The following is a 6,065-nucleotide window of genomic DNA, read 5'->3' on the forward strand; positions in this document are numbered from 1 at the left end:
TGTAAAATGAGTTTGATATCCCTGTCTTAGTGTTGCGCATGCATTTGGAGTGCAGTATTCCGAGGGCCACTGAATGCAGCACAGCAGAAAGCGGTTTTTCCCACCGCAGCACGAGCTGCTCCATCAACTGTATCGGCGAGAGTTGTGAAGCGAGTCGGTCACCGAAAACTTTGCACAAAGTGCGCCGTACATGTCTTCGTGCGGCGTTTAGGTGGATGCTGAGTGGATCTGACACGGCTGGTAAGTAAGTTTGTGTCACGGTGTCCTCAAACAGTCAACTCACGTTGAGTTTAGGTAACCTATGGTGAGTGTTTTGGTTGAGGGCGCGCGGCTTGTTTGTAAAGTTGGCTCGTAGCATCCGTGGTTCCCAAACTGATGGCCAGGAGTTCAGCATGTACCCAAATAAGCCCGTTAATAAAACTTGTTGCATTGTTTGAACCGAGTGCTAGAAATGAATGTAGGCTGACATTGTTTCACCTTTCTGTGTTAAAAATGGGCTTCTACTGGCTTCTAACGAGTAGAAGCAGCACGTGTGCTTTAATCTGCAGTGTTTTGTATGGATAACTTATTTATATCTAAAGTTAGCTTTGTGTTTTTTAATGTATTATTATTATTATTATTATTATTATTATTGATCTTTTACTTGAGGTGTGTGTCCTCTCACGTGTGTTATTTTTGAGTATGACAGGTGAGGTCACTGTTTACACCCCCACCCCCAGACACCCCTAGGCAAAAGCGACCTCAACCTCAGTTGCATGTGATGCTGCTTCAGGTGAATCTGTTCCGCATTCAAATGAACGAGAAACAGGAAGGACACACATACATTTGAAAATAAATAAATATGCAAGGATATATAAGGATAATAGTGCACACAACATGCCACAGTGAGAAATGCAAGCATATAGTGAGATACATACTTCTACATCAGTAGTGTGTGGTGTTTTTGAGCTAGTAAGTAGATCTTTTTCTGGCCAGAGGAAAAAAAATCACCATGAAATTGAACGAGATGGATATTGACAGAACTGAACGTCACAGCGTTCGTAAAGAGGGGATGGTTTATTTTACAAATACAACTTTTTCCTCTTCGCACATTAATATGGTTTGTTTTTGTATATTTATTTAAGTTCCACCCAGTTTGTGTGTTTCGTCATCACATCATGGCACATGACTGGAGTTGGGGAACATGGTGTCTTGAGATAGAAATCTGAGAGAGACAAGAATGGTCTGGTTGGACTTGTTTTTAAAAAACTGGTGTTTACTTGTGCATCCTCCCATCCATAAACTCAGGCATGTACAGAGGAAGTAAAGTACAGAGATCCTTGCCTGACTCAGTCAGACCTGATATTAGCTGGTCTTTAACCTTCTACTTTCCTAAGTGCAAAGTCTGTTTGATCCTGCAGATGTGTCTGGTGTGTCCATGCATGCTTGCATTCCAGGTTGCTCCTTCACCTAAAGCATGTGGTGCGGTGTCTGAGGCAAACTATTTACTCTGGATTGCTACATGTGAGGAAGGACCACTGGACCAGTTTTTGTTTTTCAACATATCATCATTAGTATGTGCACCTGTTCAACTGCCCCTTAGTGCAAATTACTTATCAGTCAATCACATAGCAGAGACTCTGTGCAATTAGGCCTGTAAACATTGTCAAGGCAACCTGCTGAAAGTATAATGATTCATGAGAATGATGGTTATTGATCTGAGTATTTTATAAAAAGGGGATCTACTGGGATTTCTCCGCACAACCATCTCTAGGATTTACAGAGAATGGTCTAAAAAAGAGAAAACATCCATGGAGTGGCAATTCTCTGAGCAAAAATTCCTTGTTGATGTCAGAGGTCAAAGGAGAATGGAATGACCAGACTGCCTTGACCTGACAGGGAGGCAGCAGTAACTCAAATAACCCCTCCTTACAGCCAAAGTATGCAGAAAAACGTCACTGATTGCTCAACATGCTAAACATTGAGGCAGATGGGCTACAGAAGCGGAAGACAACACCAGATGCTACTCCTGTCAGCTAAGTACAAGAAATCACACAGGCTCATCGAAACTGGACAATGGATGATTGGGAAAACGTTGCCGGGTGTGATTAGTTTTGATTTCTGCTGCTACATTCAGATGGTAAGGCCAGAATTTGGTGTACATGACATGAACGTATCAATCCATCCTACCTTGTATCAACAGTTCAGACTACCGGGGGTGGTGTAGAAGTGCGGGGATGTGTTTTTGCCACATTTAAACTCTGCAGCCTACCTGAATATTTTTGCTGTTCATGTCCATCCCTTCTAATGGCTGCTTCCACCAGGATAACACATTACATGACTTGAAAGCTCAAATCATCTCAAACTGGTTTCTTGGAGAAGACAGTGAGTTCACTGTACTGAAATGGCCTTCACTGTCACCAGATCTCAGTCCAAAAGAGCACCTTTGTGATATTGTGGAACGAGAGCTTGTCATCACAGATGTCGAACTAACAATTCTGCAGCAAATGGGTGACGTTATCATGTCAATATGGACCACAATCTTGCAGGAATGTTTCCTGCACCATCCTGAATCTGTGCTATGAAGAATTAAGTCAATTCTGAAGCCAAAAAAGGGGTCCAGTCCAGTACTGATAAAGTGTATATGAGTGTCTATGACTTATGCTGCACATTGGGTTACTTACAAACACTTTCCTTGCTTGTCTTTTGCTGGGAAATCACTCTCTTGCCTCTACAAACCATCACCATGCAGAGTTATTTCAGTGAAATACGCACAAACAGCTGGGGCCAGTGTATAAAGCATGTGTATGCTGCATGAAATAGACCAGCTTGTAATGGGGCATACGTGAGGCTGACCAGCCGGTCGACCGGTCCGGGCCAAGAACATTGGAAAACAGCCGACTCCGGTCCCTGGCCGGTCGATCGTTCCACCTCTAATACAGACAAAAGGTGCTGGCATAGCAGACGTGAAACACCTCCAAACCAGTGCACCACTTGCATGTTAAACACAGATTGGAATAAAATCGATCTGTCCCATATAACCCATGTCTGATCTCACTATTTGAATCAGAATGAGACCAATGTCTGATTCAGATATCTGCTCTTGGTGGAGAAACTCCAGCTCCATGTGTCACTACGCCAAACTCACAAATGCCATACCGGACTATTAATGCTTGCTGTGTGCCAGTAGGGCTGGGCCACTGGATGATGAGGCTCACAGTCCTCAAAATGTTGAGCTCAACCATGGGGCTGAAGATTTGTAAACGCTGCTTTATTCGATGTGTCACTAAGCTTATGTCATTTGTTCGGTCTTGTCTAGTGAAACCAATACAACCAGTCCAGATCCTATGCAACAGGTCTGAGTGTTAAACCAGTTTTCCATTAACTCAGATTGTCAGGTTTGAACTTACCTTGATTTGGGCTTGTCTTGACAACAACTGGGAATTAACTAATTATCTGCACAGAATAAATACTTTACAGAGATCCTGACTGGTGCTGTAGCTAAAGCATATATTTTCTCACACAGTTATTGGCCTTTTCCCAAAAACTTTATGTGCTTTGGAGAAAAAAAAGCAGATTACAGGGAGGAGACTTCACAGATGAAGTTCATTTGATTTTAAGTCAGAAGCACGTTGATGTTGTTGTACAGAGAACACAAGGCTATAGTGAAAGTTTTGTAGCATATGCAAAGCGCTGTATGGCCACGGTGGTACATTTGTCATGCCACCACAGCGCTCTTTGTGTTGCTGCTGATACACGCGCGCAAAAACACACACATATTTACAAAGCAATCCCACTTCTGAGTCATCTTTTATTGTGCCATTGTTTACGAGCACACGCTCACGCCACATCTACACTAGTGTGCGTGGGCTCATCCACCGTGACAACATTCTTGGAAGCAGCCCTCTAACCGTTGGACACACAACCAGATATATGCACACACATGCACTCACACAGCACCTTTTTCTCTTTCTGCAGTTTCCACTGGCGTCTCTCTCTGCCCTGCCCTCTAATCAAAGCCATATGTTCTCCAGATCCTTTGCATGAAAAGTCTGTTCTGTTCTCAGTGAAACCAGCCACTTGCTTACTGACAGACGGAGTCACTGTAAAATTAAAATTAACCTGCGAAAGACTACAGACTTGAATTTCTGTTTCGCTCTTTGGGCACTATCTAGGTCAATTTGACAGCAATATATTTTAATGACGGGAAGGTTCACACTTTAATCCATAATCCAATTCATATTCCTGTTTCTCAAGCACTTGTCTGCTTGTTTATAAGCTGATCTGGTGGATGGGTTTTAGTCCAATCTTAAAGAATCAAAGAAATTCCGTTCTTTAGCTTTGATTGTTCATGACGGATTCGGTGTACGTAGGTTTCCTCTTCGGATGAATCCGAAACCTTCCCACTTTCGCTCATTAAAGTCATCGTAACCATAACCTGCGCTCTTGTTATATAAACACCCATCAGAATCTGGACTGTGATTCATTTTAGGTCCCAAATGTTTAACAGTAGTTGATTTGAATAATTGTTGATACACGCCTTAAATTACTGTAATGAAGGGAGATCGTATCCTGTTATTCTGGTTATGGATAAACTGCAGTGTATTGTTATTTACAGGCCAAGTGGAAATCAATTTCAAATTTCTGCTCCAAATTTGGCCAAGTTCTGCCTGCCTGGTATAGGTCAGTTCCCTATCTTTACATTTTTTAAAGATAAAATTGTGTAATATCGTAATGTTTTAGCAGCAGAAGCACTACAGAAGATTTTTCTTTTGATTACCTTCGGGCATTAGCATAGTTGTAACACAACCTTTTTCGGGGTGGAACCGGAACCACGTCATCTTATGGATGAATGCCTATTTCTTGAGCCAGATCAGTACTTCTCTGCCCAAAATGCAAAGAAAACCCCCACAACAACAAAAAAACCGACCCACAAATAAAGATGCCTTGCACATGTTGTAAATAGAAACATTCATTCTTTATTTGTCAGATGTGGTTTCTGTTACATTGTGAAATGCATATTATTTTTAAATCTTCCCACCAACTCCAACCTTCTTTTCTTCTTTCATTTTTCAACTGTGAAAACCTTTAAGGAATGTGATTCTATTGTATTCGCTGTAGTCATATGATGCATCTTTTCTTCTCCAGCCCCATGTTAGAGAGAAGGAGGGGTGTTCTTTGTCCCAAAGAGTGCAAACTGCAGGAGGAGTTTCTGTTACTGGATCTTGCACTTGGCTGTATAGCACAGTTTGAATTTCCAGCACAGCTCCACATCATTATTAAACATTTGCTTGAACTTATATAGTCTAAAGTATGTCCTGAGTTCTTCAAAAGTAAGTGATTTCATGATTCTGTTGGTTTCCAGAAGACTCTTTTTAACTTTCCCATTATGGCACCTCAACCTTGTGTTTCTTGTTCTTTTTCTTTACAGTTCTCTTGGCATCAGCGAGGTATTTGTGACTAAAGAAATAATCTGCTTGAAACCTGGATTTTTACTGTGTACAGTTGGGTGATGCGTCATCCTTTTGTACTCTTGTGACATCCTTTTTCTTTTTTTCTGCGACCACCCCCCGCCCTGCACAACAGAGGAGGGGATTCCTTCTCTCCTTGGTCTACTCTTTGTGCTGTTGGAATGCTAAAGATCCAATGTTAAACCTCCCTGGGCAGTATTTAGGAGAGTATTTTAGAGGCTCAGGAGGATAAGTGGCATTTCAGGTCTGTTTGAATGTAGATCTCGTTTTATGTTCAAACTTCTTCAGTTCCATTTTCTCTGATTGTCCTTTTCCCAATTACTAAGCAATATTAAAGTTTGTTTAAAAAGTAATCGTATAGTAGTAATCAAGTGTAAAGAGCTTTTTTTCTTCTTTTTTTTTTTGTAAACCACTACCCACTCTGTGACTTTCTACCTCACTGATTGGCATTTGCATTCCTGTGCTCCATTTAAGGGTGAATCTAATCACATCCTGGGCTGTGAGTCATCGTGTGGATGAGTTGTGAAATAATCCCTCCTGAATGAAAATTACAAAAAAAAAAAAAAAAAAAGGCTTTTATGCAACACTCAAGCCCCCTCTTGAGGGGATTCACAT

General features: G+C 41.5%; 1 long non-coding RNA gene across 1 annotated transcript; it reads left to right on the top strand.

Moving 5' to 3' along the window:
- LOC309712817 lies at positions 1-5,842 on the top strand. The gene is made up of 3 exons (XR_014278384.1): positions 1-240; positions 5,128-5,312; positions 5,411-5,842. It is a non-coding gene; the product is annotated as an uncharacterized lncRNA (long non-coding RNA).
- The last annotated feature ends 223 nt before the right edge of the window (positions 5,843-6,065 follow it).

Source organism: Aulonocara stuartgranti (genome assembly GCF_965226115.1).
Source record: "Aulonocara stuartgranti genome assembly, chromosome: 8".
NCBI lineage: Eukaryota > Metazoa > Chordata > Actinopteri > Cichliformes > Cichlidae > Aulonocara > Aulonocara stuartgranti.